The following is a 16,784-nucleotide window of genomic DNA, read 5'->3' as shown; positions in this document are numbered from 1 at the left end:
TCAACTAAGGGCTCTAACTAAAACCGATAGAAAATATTAATTTATACACTGACTTTTAAAGGCGGAGCCAGGCTGAATAGAAAGCTAAAGCAGATATTTAGGTCAATTTACGTCAATGCATGCCCCCTTTTGAATGCTAGTTATTATTATTATTTAACAAATATCACTTCTTCACTATTTGTTTATCTTTCTTGCTCTTCATGGCCATTTACCTTTTCTTTATTTCCCGGATAGGATATTTGTCTTCCCCAAGACTTATGTTGAGAACCTTCTGGTATTCGGCCTGTACGTGACATATGCACTGATGGTATGCCAAGATAATTAAATTTCCTTTTCAACTAATGGATGGCACCTATTTATTGGTTGTGGTTATTTTTATTTTTTCTCACTAGTTAGTATCTAACGTCTCGGATCAGTACTACTACACTTAAAATACACTCTTTTTCTAAGAACCTGCTTTATAAGAACGTCAGACTGAGAATATTACAAAGTTTACTAAGAACATATCAACAACACATCTTAGACAAAGGTATACTACAGGGAGTTTCTTTTGACATCTTGGAAGAAGAATATCGTGAACCCTGGTAAAATTTAAAGCTTGTCTAACCCTAAGTGCAATAACTAAATGCATTTAAGGATCGACATGTTTGGATGTAAATGGTACGAGCTTGTCTTTTAGCAAGGTTCAGTACCTGTAGAAAATGTTGGGCGGTATGTTTGCTAAACGCCAAGATAAAGATAAACGCCAAGTTATCATCATTTATTAAACTTACTTCAATCTGCAGTATCACTACTAAATTCTTCAACTTATGAAATTCATCGACATTGAAAACAAAACAAAAAATTGTTAAAAGTCTGCGCGAAACAACAGGCCTTAATTAAAAATCGAGACCACTCTCACAATTTGGTTATTAGCATGTCGTGAATAATTTAGCTTAACTTGTTGGCAAAGTTTACTAACAAATTCGCAAAAAGGCTTTCGTTAAATGAAATTATCACTCAATATGATGTTCGAAATTTGAAACATCTAGATCTGAAGCCACCCTCCAAATTCCCTTATTAGCATAAACAATTAAGCTAAGATTGGCAAAGTTACAGATAGGAAAAGGTTAGAGAATACGAGATTTAGAACGTTTGTTAAGTAATATTCGTCAGAAGGCTCTTGGTGGACCATTTTTACGGGGCCTTATGGAAAATTATCTGCATTGGAAAGACCTGGCATTTCACAAATGTTTGTTTTTAAGTTATATGGTGGACAGAAAATACTTTCCGGTCACTGAGTCTCTAAACATAACGATATGAAACAGAAAACAAATTCAATAATAAAATTTCCTCTGATCCCTACAGTAGGAATGACTAAAAACATACGACAAGCTTTCATCTGAAAGAGGTAGTCTTCTTTTAAGAGTTAAATCTAGACTGATAAGCTCAAACCCATGGAGTGTTTGCGTTTCAATTTTACAATAAATTACGGGGGTGTTTACATGAGAAGTTCGCACCTACGCGCGTGCCATACGGAAATAACTACTTGAATTTATATCGTGTTTACATGGAGGGACACCTTTTCATCATCAGTTGTCCAATATGGCGTATACGCGACGCCATCTAAGTTTGGATGATAAAAACAAACCATACGCCACCCACTGTTCCAGTCTCTCACGAGGCTGATGTCACACCGAAACGTGTAGTCGTTGTTCGTTTTTATGACACTGTCCAGAATTAAATTTGTGGCTCCTGCACAGTAACTGGGATGAACTCTCGCCGGTATGATTCGCTCCAGTATGGTGGAACCCCGCCTAACGGTCACCTCGTTAACTATTATGGCCACTGTTTTTTGTCCCAGCGAAGCGCCCATACATTTTCTTGAAAGAAAACCCCATTAATGCGGCCACCCCGTTAATACGGCCAACGGCTACATTTTGAAATCCCAACCTGTATTATCCTTTTTAATTTTACCCCGTTTATACGGCCACTCAAACTAGCCACGTTCATCTTTCTATTGTTAACATTTTACATACTGATTCATTTTTTTTAATTATATGTGCATTCCGAATGCTTGTTAAAGAACAGTTGTTAGGAAGCGTAATTGTGATATATCTGTTAAGACGTCACTCAATTAAGACCAGTCATGAGGTTTGACTCTACCCCTTTAATACGGCCTAATCTCATGGCCCGTTGGTGATCGTATTAACACGTTTTCTTTTGTACATGTACTCGTAAGTGATAATATCATTTCCGAAGAAGTTAAGTGTATTTTACTTATTTCGTGCTCCCTCTAATAATTTATTCATATGCAATGTCTTAAAACTTTCGTAGTTGTATGCATGCGCAAATTAATTCTGAGCACCTGTTCTTCTTTCAGTCCATTTCATTTCATTAAACTAAAAGCGTGGTTTGAAATGTTCTCGCAATTTATTCGAAGTCAAACGCACGTACACAGAAAATTTTCAATGTTGCTTATTCCCTTGCCATACATCGTAATTTCAGAAATTGGCGTCAGCTTTTCTATAACAGATATGGTTCGTACAAAATTCATGCTTTATCGATTTTCATTTTTTTGGTTCATCGTTTCCATGGAAATATCGATTACCTTAAAAAACACATTCAGCCAAACTTCAATCTCTTTTCAAAACCTGGTGTAATTTTCACATCGATCAGATCAAGGGAAGGTTGGTAAAACACCAATTGAAAATGCTAGGTATGGTCCAGAAAAAATGTATCGAACCACCTTAAACCATTGCTGCCTGGAACAAAGCTAGCGTAGCTTTTAATCTGTATCATCTTCAAACGCAATCTTTAACACAGACTACAAAAAGCCCCCCTTTTTTTAGTACGTAGTGCTCTCAACCGACCTAAGGAAATGACAATAGCTGCTTGTAGCCCGCTGACTCAAGCGAGTTTAAATGGGTTTTTACGCGTAATACATATACATTAAAAGATACTAAATTTGAACTGCGAAAACTTCTCTTGTATTCTTTAGTCACGATCTACGAGGATATTCCGAAACCAGTAATCTCCAACACGGACCAAATTATCAGGCTGGTTCACATACTTCTGAGGAACTAATTTGCCGTACAAAAAATAACGGTTCTGGCTGGAGAGGTTTTTAATTTACTTATCGGCTATTCCTCAAGTTAGGTATGTAGGTAGGTAAAGTCTGCATACGAGCCAAGCGGCCCATCAGGCCGGAACATATCCCGGTTTCAGTTGTAGCACGAAACGACTAGGAATGTTTCTGCTTCCCCCTAGTTGCGATGCTAGTCCATGGCAGGGTTACCTCCAGCATTAAATTACACTTGGCCATGGGTGGAGAGAGACACTGTGAGAGTAAAGTGTCTTGCCTAAGATCTCAACACAATGTCCCCGGCCAGGGTTCGAACCCGGACCGCTCGATCCGGAGACGAGCGTACTAACCATGAGGCCACTGCGCCTCCACTTATATATAGACTAAGTAAATGATTGAAGAATTTCGAAGTGAGGGATAGTCAAATTGTGCTGTTAAAATACCTTAATGCTGTAATAGTGGTAATCCTGTGAGCTGACCAGCTGCCTTGGGTTTGCCGAGTACTTGTCTTCGTTTAACTCACATCGGTATTTTCCGTCTGAACCAGGAGAAGAGGCCGCATTAAACGAAGAACATGGCGGAGTGTTCACACAGCTCAGAGCACATTCTCTGTAATTACTCACAACACTCGATGAACCAACTGATACTTGAAGGCGATGAAACTTATTCACTGCAAAATTGCCGTAGGATACTCGATTTCCCTGCACATGAACACCTCTCTTTAAACCACGGCTGCCATCAAGCTGGTGATCGTTGCGGTTGGCTCTTACAGCAGACAGCAGAGAGAGAGCGAAGCACAAACCATATTGCAGCATCTTTGTTAACCTTTTATGTTCGTGATGACGAAAGTGTGTTTATGTACGTGAAGATTACATGAACAAAAGTAATGTGATGTTCTTATCAAAAATTAGAAGTTTTCCTTTTAAGGCACACCCCCTGTTGACAGCCTGTCTTGACTAAGTGTGACAATGTCAGTTGTTGCTAATATCACTAAGGAAGTTTTCGGCTAACAATTAAACGGAACAATAAGACGAATATTGAAGGTAATGAGAAGAACGGGACCACGAACAATTCTTCGTTACTCTTACCCTATTGTAGAACAGTCAAATGATGCCGCGAGACAAATCGCCTTTTTTAAGTCTGCCTCGTAAAAGATAACGGTGTAAAATCGCAGACTTTTTGGCAGTCAACTAAGGGCTCTAACTAAAACCGATAGAAAATATTACTTCATACACTGACTTTTAAAGGCGGAGCCAGGCTGAATAGAAAGCTAAAGCAAATATTTAGGTCAATTGACGTCAATGCAGGTCCCCTTTTGAATGCTAATTGTTTTTTTTAACAAGTACCACTTCTTCACTATTTGTTTATCTTTCTTGCTCTTCATGGACATTTACCTTTTTTTATTTCTCGGATAGCATATTTGTCTTTCCCAAGACTCCTACTCAGTATCTGCTCGTATTCGGCCTGTTCGTGACATATGCACTAATGGCATGCCAATATGTATAATTAAATATCCTTTGCAACTAAATCGATGGCACCTGTTTATTGGTTGTGGTTATTTTTATTTTTTCTCGTTAGCATCTAACGTCTTGGATCAGTATTACTACACTTAAAATACACTCTTTTTCTAAGAACCTGCTTTATAAGAACGTCAGACTGAGAATGTTACTACAGGAAGTTTATTTTGGCAACTTCTTGGAAGAAGAATATCGTGAATCCTGGTAAAATTTAAAGCTTTAGTATACACAGTGCAATGACTAAATGCATTTAGGGATGGACATGTTTGAATGTAAATGGTACGAGCTTGTCTTTTAGGAAGGTTCAGTACGTGTAGAAAATGTTTTGAGATATGTATACGTAAAAGCCAAGATAAAGATAAACGCCAAGTTATCATCATTTGTTAAACTTACTTCAATCTGCAGTATCACTACCAGATTCTAACACCTATGAAATTCATCGACATTGAAAACAAAACAAAAAATTATTAAAAGTTTGCGCCAAACATCAGGCCTTGATTAAAAATCGAGCTAGACCGCTCTCACAATTTCGTTATTAGCATGACGTGAATAATTTAGCTTGACTTGTAGGCAAAGTTTACTAACAAATTTGCAAAAAGGCTTTCGTTAAATGAAATTATCACTCAATATGACGTTCGAAATTTGAAACATCTAGATCTAAAGCCACCCTCCAAATTTCCTGTTAGCATAAACAATTAAGCTAAGCTTGGCAAAGTTACAGATTAGGAAAAGGTTAGAGAATTTGATATTTAGAAGGTTTGTTAAGTAATATTCGTCGGAAGGCTTTTGGTGGACTATTTTTACGGGGCCGCATAGAAAATTATCTGGATTGGAAGGACCTGGCATTTCACAAATGTTTGTTTTTAAGTTATATGGTGGACAGCAAATACTTTCCGGTAACTGAGCCCTAAAACATAACGATATGAAACAGAAAACAAATTCAATAATAAAATTTCCCCTGATCCCTACAGCAGAAACGACTAAAAACATACGACAAGCTTTCATCTGAAAGAAGTAATTTATTTTTAAGAGCTAAATCTAAACTGATAAGCTTAAACCCATAGAGTATTTGCGTTTCAATTTCGGAATAAATTAAGGGGGTGTTTACACGAGAAGCTCGCACCTGTGCGCGTGCCATACGGAAATAACTACTTGAATTTATATCTTGTTTACATGCAGGGACACCTTTTCATCATCAGTTGTCCAATATGGCGTATACGCGACGCCATCTAGGTTTGGATGATAAAAACAAACCATGCGCCACCCGGTTCCAGTCTCTCAGGAGACGTGCAACGGATAGCGCGAAATGGGGGATCACATCCGTATAAACACGTGAGGTGGGTACGCCCCATCATTAGTGTTAGTAAATGGTGTCCGCTTTGTGTGATCAAGACACTTGTAACAAACTTTCGTTGGTCCAGACCAGTACTCAATGGCCGCACAATTTGAACATCGTTGTTTGCATTCCGCCTCTGTAATACCACCTCCAAGTTGTATTAACTCCCTATTGCTGTGTCCACACCATGCAGGCGTATACTCCTGCCATAAGGCTAAAAATCACAAGTAAGGAAAATAAGCCAATCTTGACTAACAATCACAGCCACAATCACAGTCACAATCATATCAATAACAACAACACGAACAATAACAATAACAATAAAAACAACAATATTAATAACAATAACAATGACAATAACAATAACAACCACAGGTTTTGTACCATCGCACTGTCTGTTGTAAAAGGTCTATTATAACAGAAAAATGGGGAAAAGTGCAAAATCCATCTAATCTAATCTAAAATAATGCATAGATAAAAATCTACTGAATGAAAATCTACTTCTAAAAGATGTTTCTAATCTATCTAGATTAGATAGATTTAATTCTCTACTTTCAGTATAAGCAATCAATGGGTCTGGACTGGGATGCTGACTGTAAGGCTAAAAGTAAATTTTGGAGACCTTAGGTCTCAGCTATCAATTGAAAATGGGTCATCGGTTGAACCTCACCTAAACCCTCCTTAATGTAAATGATCAGTTTACGGGCTAAATGTAATCTCTTCACTGGATTTTGATACTCGATACAAACCCTTTTACAGGGTACTATGGACTTACACGATAACTGTGATTGGCAGCGACTTCCTATGTATCCAGGCTGGCAGTTACAAACATATCTATTAACTTGGTCAACACACATTCCTCCGTTTAAACAGGGATTACTGGAACATTCGTTGATATCTGCGTGAAAATCATGAGAATGAATCAGTCTCATCGCTACAGAGGCCCAACGCGAGCTGGAGTTTCCCAAATGCAAAGTTAACTTTGATGCAATGGCAAAGAATATCGTAGTATTTTCAACAATTTCGTTCAATATTTGACGTTATTTTTGTGAGTGATCAGGTTGAAGCTAAGAAGGAAGTTTAATCACAGGTGCAACCTGATCTGAGAAATCATCACAGCGCTCCGGTTGGATGGATGACGCGGAAACGAATTCTCGCCTGCCTAACCCTGACAATATCACGGACAAGAAGTGGGAAGCGACGGCTAAACATGTGACTTGATCACTTTTAAAATCAGATGCTGAGCCACATTTCGACAAAGAAGAAAAACTGCATGGTACCTATTCTAACGTCCCTTTCTCAGGGTCCTCTCCATCTTTGAGGAAGAGGGAGGACCAATAACTTGTCACCGAATAAAAGAATAAAAGGACTTATAGACCTTGTTCCTCGTTATTTTACTTTTAACTTTAATAAAACTATTGATGCTATCACACTTATAAGGCTTTTAATTAAGTGCGATAAATCGATAAGTTACATAGCATCACTGTCAGTCGTTTTTCATAGTGTAAGGAACATAATACAATGCAATCTGACAGTTAAAAATGCAAAATTATATCTGAAATGACTGACAACTTACTAGTTTGACAATGGACTCCCTGATATCCAGGTTGGCAGTTACAAGCATATCCGTTAACTTGGTCAATACACGTTGCTCCGTTTAAACAGGGATTACTGGAACATTCGTTGATATCTGGGTGAAATTAGAATGACAACATATAAAGTAGCCATTGTTCAAAAACTGAAAGCTCAACACCATGCCAAGCTGAGCATGCATTTGATAATAGAACGAGTTCTTACTAGTCTGACAATGAACTCCACCGTATCCATCTTGGCAGTTACAGATATATCTATTAACTTGGTCAACACACGTTCCTTCGTTTAAACAGGGATTACTGGAACATTCATTGATATCTAGGTGGAAATCACGAGAATGAATAAAAAAGATAAACTCTCATTCGATTCTTATAGCTACAGAAGCCCAGCGTGTGATAAGACCACCGTCGGCTTTTAAAATCAAACTGAGTGACACTGGGAAAGGATATCTACAAACGAAACAAAGGCAGCGGGGGCGTGACTTAGGAGGAGGCCGCGTGACCCAGTGGTTGGGACGCTGGATTTGTAATCAGAAGATCCTGAAATCAATCCCTCCCCCTGCCACTAGATGGATTTGTGTTTGGTGGTCCCTGATTCAATTCCTCTACGCTTTGTAAATAGCCAACTGGTCAGCTTCCCGCCAGTTGGGATTTTTAACAAGTTTCTGTTTAATTTACAATATTTGTTCGCTTATTTCAGTGTCCACGATTAGTATAGCACTGCTAAACACCTCCACAATTAAATAAAGTGAGTTATTTTAATTTTATTTAAAAGTTGATTGGAAACGGCTATAACTTTTTTTTGGTGCGCAGGGCACACATTCTAACGCCTCTTTCTCAGGTCCTCTCTATCTTTGAGGAAGAGGGAGAACTAAAAACCGGTAACTCACTTAACAGTGAATAAACGGACTTATAGGCCTTTTTCCTCGTTAATTTACTTTATATTAAATGTGATAAGTCGATACGTTACATAGCATCACTCAATTATATGGTCTCGGCTACCCGAGAAACCCTCCCCTTGAGGCAACTTTATCGAGCGTTTATATGTTGAAACGTTGTCCCATTAGGCCGAGTCAAAGTTGACCCTGTAGGATTATTCATAACCCTTATTGAATAATCAAATGTGCAAATATCCCTCTTTCTTTGAGTTTTCCTCGGGCATTCGATCACAGTGGGCTTTGCCGAGTTACAGACCCTATTCATAAATGGCGGCCAATTTAAAATTCTGTATGTATTTAAATTAGCTCACCTAACCTCGTTTAGAGTAAAAATTCTTTTGAATTATCAACTCAAAAAAGAGGTTAGCTGGGCTAATTTTAATAATTACAAAAGAATTTTTAATTGGCAGCCATTTATGGAATGAGTCTATTTTGCATTTTTTGATACGAATTTCTGCTTTAAATCCTTAATCTGGGCATTGCGTGACACTCGCCAAGCCGAACGTTGTCCCGGTTAGCCGAGCCAACGCGCTTATATGAAGAAAAGTTGTCCCGCTTGCCAGTTTACCCTGGCCTGCCGGGACGAGACAACTCACCCACCCGAGTTGTCTTGCCCTCCGAGACAGGTTCGCGATCCTAAGGTAAACGGCTGGTTGAATTTTGCAACGAAATAAGCTAAACGTTACGTCGGCCAGGGTACCCCGGACCATGTAAATGGGGCCTCGATCAGACAGCCATGTTTCTTAGTGATATTATCTGACTCTTAAAAATGCGAAAATAACATCTGAAATGACAACTTACTAGCCTGACAATGGACTCCGTGATATCCAGGTTGGCAGTTACAAACAAATCTGTTAACCTGGTCAACACACGTTCCTCCGTTTATACAGGGATTACTGGAGCATTCGTTGATATCTACGTGAAAATAGAATGACAACATACATGTATAATAAAGTAATCATAATTCAAAAACTGAAAGCTCAACACCATGCCCAGCTGAGCGTACATGAGTTAATGGAGCGACATCCACAAACGAAACAAAGGTGGCGGTGGCGTGACGTAATGGTTAGGGCCCTGGATTTGTAATCCTCCTTCCTGCCGCTAGATGGGTCCCAGATTCAACTCCTCCACGCTTTGTAAATAGCCAGCTGGTCAGTCTCCCGCCAGTTGAGATTTTTAACAAGTTTCTGTTTAATTAACAATATTTGTTTGTTTATTTCAGTGTTCACAATTAGTACAGCAGTGCGAAACACTTCGGCACTTAAATGAATAGAGGATACTGCATGGCCGCGCGGAGATACGAAATTTCTCTTCGAGTGTTGAAGAATATTTCACGCGTGAGTGCAGCGAACGAGTGAAATATTCTTAAACACGAGAAGAGAAATTTCGCATCTCCAAGTGGCCATGTAATTTCTGTGAAATCCCAAACCATTTCACTTTCGCTGCGAAATGCGCTATTTATTAGGTGACCATAGCAACGGTGATCTTTTTACATATATGAAGATAACATGTTAATTTCACGTGAAGGTATCATGTATTCGCGAGACAGGTCACCTGGTTTTTCATTGGTTTTTATATAATAAAGTGATTTATTTTTATTTTATTTAAATGTTGTTTTGAAACGGCTATGCCATCTTTTATAGTTAATAGTGCGCATGGCACACATTCTAACACCTCTTTCTCAGGTCCTCTCCATCAGTTGAGGAAGAGCGAGGAATAAAAACTGGTCACTCACTTGACGGTGAATAAACGGTATAGACCTTATTCCGAGTTATTTTACTTTTTTAACTTAAAACAATTGGTGCAGTCTCACTTATAAGGCTTCACATTAAATGTGATAAATCGATAAGTTACATACCATCACTTAGCAAATCATTTTTCTCAGTAAGGAACATAATACAATACAAATGCAAACTGATATCTGAAATGACAACTTACTAGTTTGACAATGGACTCCCTGATATCCAGGTTGGCAGTTACAAACATAACCGTTAACTTGGTCAATGCACGTTGCTCCGTTTAAACAGGGATTACTGGAACATTCGTTGATATCTGGGTGAAATTAGAATGACAACATATAAAGTGGCCATCGTTCAAAAACTGAAAGCCCAACACCATAGACCCTATTCATAAATGGCTGTTAATTAAAAATTATTTTGTAAGAATTAAAATTAGCCCAACTAACCTCGTTTTTGAGTCGATAATTCAAAAGATGTTTTACTCTCACACGAGGTTAGTTGGGCTAATTTAAATACATACAAAATAATTTTAAATTAGCAGCCATTCATGAATGATGTCTATGCCCGGCTGAGCATGCGTGAGTTAATAGAGCTAACACTTACCAGTTTGACAATTCACTCCACCGTATCCATCTTGGCAGTTACAGAGATATCCATTAACCTGGTCAACACACGTTCCTCCGTTTAAGCAGGGATTACTGGAACATTCGTCGACATCTACGTGAAATAAGCGTTTTGATGTGTCATTGAGCCGTTTGCACCGCATTTATGATTACAAGAGAGAACTAAATATTCATGCCGTTTACGAAATACACCGCTGTACTTGTTATGGTGGTCAATCTAAAGTCCTTTCACTTCCTTTCGCAAACTGAATAGTGTGGTTTGTTTCCAAGTGACTGACAAACCAAACAAGCAAAGCATTTAAATTAACCTAAACTCTCCCTAGCTTGATATAAACCGCAGTGTTAATGAGACCCTGGTGGTGTGCAATTTAGTATAAATTATTAAAGCCACACCCACACAGGAGGAGGGGCAGACCTAACAGTAGTACCTAACAGTATGTTACTAAGGGGACCAGAAGAGGGGTGCCCTTCTGGGAGGACAATAGGTCAGATGGTACGATGGCACCATCCTGGAGAGATCCGGACCTATTTCCTTGGAAGTAACATAGGATGGACCAGAAGAGGGGTGCCCCTCTGGGAGGACAATAGGTCAGATGGTACGATGACACCATCCTGGAGAGATCCTGACCTATTTCCAAGGGTGGCCATAGCACTTACTGTGGGGCAAAGTGCAGCCTAGGTTGCACTTCCCTGCCACCAAAAAACCTTTATTGATTAAGCAGCTATGGTTTACACACAATATAACAAATAGAACGTGGCAGTGAAGAAACCGAGAAGGTTCAGCAGGCGAAAGCCACCTTCTCATGAAAGGTAATTACAACCACATGAAGGAAAAAAGATGGGAAAGGACAAAGCCACCAATATAGGGAGGGAGGGAGGAGAAAACGGAGAACGGCCTAGCTTGAATACTAGCTCACAACTGGGACAGGGTCAGAAAACAATGGGATTTTACTAACTGGGGATTGAGGGAGTTGGGAGGGGTATAGCACGCTGAAATCACATGAGAGCATGGTGGAAAATCACTGGGAGCTTTGTCGTATGATTTCCCATGTGGTAAATCTATCGGGTTGCATTGGACATTGACCTAAGGTTATTGCACAATGGCTAATAGGGGGAAGATAACAGAACTGGTGACAACCTTAGATGACAGCTATGATGTAGACTACAGAGCTCATTAACCACAGTTTAAATGCTTAAACTTCGAATTGAAACCTAGAAAGACGAATATGTATGCGTCTTGGACTTATGATATGTCTATACTTTTTGTACGTTGGAACACTGCATCCAGTTACTATACTGATGATTTTAAGCAATTCTATGCCAAAGTTAGAAGAGACTTTTTTTACTAAACAATTGACTTTAATGCGACTTCGATTCAAACGCATAGCAAGAACGTGACGGATTTTAAGTTTTATTATAATAATAGCATTACTTCATTGGAATTTGAATTATTAGAATTGCAAAATTGTAGAACTGTTAAAATTGTAGAATTATCATATTATAATCATATTATTATTATTATTATTATTATTATTATTATTATTACTAATGTGCATATTTCTGTTTTAAGTGTAAACACGACCACACAAGAAAACATCTTGCTTTAATTTAAACTAAATCGTTTGAAAATAAAGGATTGTTGTTGTTGTTGTTGTTATATATTTAGCTCTTATTAACCGAGCAGGAGGTCTGAATCGTAGAAACTTGACCGAGGTCGTGAGTATTGAGCGAATGCAGTCAAGATTCTCCCATACTGACCGATTAAGCTCGGTTAATAAGATGTTTATTATATGGCAAACAAGAACAATTTAATTCGTTTAGATGTAACCGGTTTGTACTAACTGACGTTTTGCTTGCGAACGGCGTTGAGGCGAACTTAATCCTGCCAAAGTGTGCTCTTTACTTTTTTCTCATCAGGCTTTTTGGCTCTTCCATAGATAAACATTGTTAGAAGAAAATAGTCAATATTTTTGCAGTTTAGTTTGCAACTTTTTCACCCCAAAATGTAACCGGTCTAGATGCCGGTCTATATGGGAAAATCTAGACCGCTTTCAATACCGATTTCAGCCAATCAAATTCGTGACTTCGCTAGTTCCCAGTCCTTGTGAGACACAGCCATATAATAAATGTCTATGTATACCGAAAACAAGACATATAAAATTGTAGATAGGGTTTTAAAACAACTTAATGCGTCTCACACGTATGATTCGTCTAGAAGAAAACGAGCGGTATAAAACAGATGAAGGTGTCTGAACTGTAAATTCGCTGAACTAAAATTTGTAATCAAGCTCTCTCACAATAGATTTTTTCAACAACACGGGATTTGTGTAACTGCTGAGAATAAGGTTATTTCACCTGTCTTGCAGTGTCTTCCTGTGTAGCCGGGAACACAATCACATTGGTATTTGTCTTCACTGTAATTGGGAACACACTTTGCACCGTTTTGACAAGGTGAGCTCGAGCATCCTGTCTGTAAATAAAATTATAGTTGTCAATATTTTTATTCCTTTTTGAACAAAATTTGACAAATATCAGTATAAGAACAAAGAAAAAAAAACCCCGAAAAATTTGTATTTGTTTGCTAGACTATCTATAGTACAACTTATTTATGTTTGTTCTTCTTACCCACAAAATAAGATTCTCTTTGTGTGCACACCATGCCTGCCAGTTAGCCCTTCTATTTTAAACCTCACAGGAATCCATCGCCACCGTTAGATTTCACAAATTGACTGAGCGCTAGCCTTTGTCTCAAATTGAAATTAACTATGTATAATTTGGTACGTTTAGACGATCACCTGTGGTGTTACTCAGTTGCCGACCGACTCGTAACAAGTAAAAAAGTCATCATACCGAAGTTCAGTTTTACAGCGGCCGTGAACGTCATGCAGAGAAACCAACCCAACCAAGAAAAAAAGCAATTTCTTTTTCATTTCTGTCCTAACCTAATGAAAGTGAACTTGAAGTACCCAACTAATATTTTTGACGCATCTTAAGTAAAACTCGACTAAGTGGTCTGAACCTTAAAGCTTGCAATGAATTTGTTTCAATTATTAAACATCTGGCTCAGTTGAACGAGTTGTGAACAACTTTGGAGATATTTTATCGCGTTTTATTAACGCAGCAGAACACTCCAAATCCTTCTAACCGTTTTACGAATGACCATGGACAACTCATGCATGACCTTCCTCAAAGCGAGACAAGATAAGACGGTCAAATGATATAAAGGAACATGTATGTTCAGTTTAAATTTAAACCTAAATCAAATAACCGACGATCGGTGATCGGGAATTCATGAAGCTTGTTCCTGAAACTTTTTTAAAAACGGCTATTTGCTAACTACCAGTACAGAATCTTTTTTTCATAAAACCTTCATTTTGCAACCATTAAAATGAGCCTATTAAAGTAGTTAATCCTGCGATATCGCCTGCACTTCATTAATTTACAGAATGGATTTTGAACTAAAAGATTGTTAAAAAGGATCACTAAGATTTTTGCAATACCTTGATGCTGTAATGGTGGTAATCCTGTGAGCTGACCAGCTGGCCTGAGTTTGACGAGTACTTGTCTTCGTTTAACAACTGACATCGGTATTTTCCGTCTGAACGAGGAGATGAGGCCACATTAAACGAAGAACATGGCGGAGTGTTGACACAGCTCAGAGTGCACTCAGTGTAGTTGGACACCACAGTCGATGACCCAACTGATACTTGAAGACGGTGAAACTTGTCAACCGCAAAGTTGCCGTAAGATATTTGATTTCCCCCGCGTACATTAACTCTGCGCTTCAAACCATGGCTGCCGTCAAGATGGCTTTGGAATGCTTTTGGAAGAGTTATCAAAAGAAGGGTAGACCACAAAATAACACACGGTGGCATTTCAAGGTACTAGCACTCGAGGTTCTTGTTGTGATACTGCATAAATAAGCATGCATTTCTGTATCACGTGACTTATCGTTAATTGTTATGTAATCAGGCTGGTGGTCTTTGCTCGCCGCCATTAAAGTTTTTGAGTTGTGTTTATGCTCAGTGTCCTTACGTTGATCGTAACATGGTGTCACATAGCGGGATTTAGACCAAATTATCAAGGATCTCTTCTCAGCCTGGGAGAGAGTTTGCAAGGTGGCACTTTCAACACATCACTCTCGGCCTCTCCGTGGAATCCCCAAAGTAACGGAAAGGTTGAGAGTGCTGTAAATATCTGTGAAAATATCACGAGGAAGACATTGTGTGGAAAGTTTGACTATTATCTCGCCCTCGTAGACTATCGCAACACGCCCACGGAAATTGGTTCATCCCCAGTGCAAAGGCCGTTCAGCAGGAGAAAACGTAACTTGTTATCGCTGTCAAGTAAACAACTAGATCCTAAGACACTTCCCTAACAGGATGTGCAAGAAAAGCTGATCAACTCTAAGCAAAGGCAGGCTTCTACTACAAACTGAAAGGTACAACATTACCAGAGTTGCAACCTGGACAGACTGTGGGGATGAAGAGGCCACAAGAATCTACCTGGTCAGAAGGTGTTTGCAAGAATGTGATTGGCCCACGTTCTTATGTGGTTGTATCGGTGGTCGTACCTACCGAAGAAGTCGCCGTCAGCTGCGAATGGTGTGGCAATCAGATTCTCTGCCTGTTGTGAAACAAGCAGCTGAACTGCCGCGGTCAGATTTCCACTCTGTTGCAAAACCAGCAACTGAGCCCCTGCAATCAGTGCCACAAACAGACCTCCCAGCTGTTGTGAAACCTGCTGCCGAACATGTGGAAGTTGCGTCCTCGCCTACTGTTACAAGGAGTTGTCGTATTGTCAAACCACTAGCCCGTTTTCAGGACTTTGCGACTTAGACTGTATACTTTGTTAGAAACTCTATTTTGAACGTTGTTGTTGCTAAGGAACTCAGTCGCAATATGCAAACAGTTAAGACACTTTCTTTATAAAGGGGAAGATGTTGTGATACTGCATAAATTAGCACTAAATTTGTTGAGTTGTGTTTATGCTCGGTGTCCTTACGTTGATCGTAACAGTTCTCTTCCATTTTTCTCACGACACCTTGCACACGTGGCTTTACATAAAAACGACGTGATTGGAAGACAAAAGCTAAGTATATTTTCTACGAACCTCCTGCTCGCGGTTTGATGTGTTTAATTGTTTAACCGTACATGTCTCATTTTGCTGCTGAACTATTTTCAATTTTAATTATTAAGCTGAACAAAATTCCATGAATGTGATTGGTTAGAAGAAAGCCTGATATTTCAGAACAAATTGGACGGTATATGTAATGTACGTTTCGATAGAGTGATTAGGAATATGAGTACCCAGTGTGTGCTACGATTCATAATTCATAGTTTTGAAGACCCCTTTGGGGAACTTTAGCAAGGGGCATTTTTTACCAAAGTATTTGTTGCCTTATTCCCTCTAATCTCAAGAAGCGAAAGGTTTTTTAAAAGCCCATTTATGCTATATTTTTTATTTAAAGTGTTTAATTACATAACTTGCATTAATATATTGTATGTGTAACGGAAAATAGGTAAATTAGATTCTAGATTCTGGATTAACCGTTTGAAAGTGTTATGAGAGTCAGTGAAATGGTTAGCTTATTACTGTGCAAAATGTGTATATTCGTTGGTTTAAGTGGTAAAAAAAGACGTCTTAAATTATTGCATTATTCTTATATTAACAGCAGTGTGAAACCTAACATACAGTAATTCAAAGTCGAGTTAATTCGAAAGTCGAAAGTATGTCACTGAAATATTGATTAATTGAAAGAATAATGCCCTAACTAAAGTTAATAGGAACTGAATTTAACTGCCTTGTTCTTACTATAAAACCTCGATAAAAAATGCTTTTAGTGTGGCAGCTACATATTGCAATTGCAACTTCGTCACAGTGGAATCACGTGAAGTATAAGAGAACGAAACCTGCATTAATAAAAGGTTTTTGAGGAGAAGTAAAGGTAAAGTCTGCTGACGAGCCAAGGGCCC

General features: G+C 38.7%; 1 pseudogene across 1 annotated transcript in view; it reads right to left on the bottom strand.

Annotated features, from left to right (window-relative positions):
- Positions 1-16,784, bottom strand: part of LOC145485721 (uncharacterized) — a 65,199-nt pseudogene that overhangs the window by 34,195 nt on the left and 14,220 nt on the right. The window contains exons 14-23 of the transcript XR_014049217.1: positions 14,310-14,693; positions 13,165-13,279; positions 10,790-10,903; positions 10,386-10,499; positions 9,216-9,362; positions 7,715-7,828; positions 7,463-7,607; positions 6,693-6,871; positions 3,508-3,602; positions 213-301 (exon numbers count right to left, since the gene is read on the bottom strand). The product of XR_014049217.1 is annotated as an uncharacterized LOC145485721 (transcript). The remainder of the gene's footprint in view (positions 1-212; positions 302-3,507; positions 3,603-6,692; positions 6,872-7,462; positions 7,608-7,714; positions 7,829-9,215; positions 9,363-10,385; positions 10,500-10,789; positions 10,904-13,164; positions 13,280-14,309; positions 14,694-16,784) is intronic.

This window comes from Orbicella franksi, chromosome 4 (assembly GCF_964199315.1).
Source record: "Orbicella franksi chromosome 4, jaOrbFran1.1, whole genome shotgun sequence".
Taxonomy (NCBI): Eukaryota; Metazoa; Cnidaria; class Anthozoa; order Scleractinia; family Merulinidae; genus Orbicella; species Orbicella franksi.
Note: the sequence above shows the minus strand (reverse complement) of the source record. Positions and strands in the feature narration are given on the sequence as shown.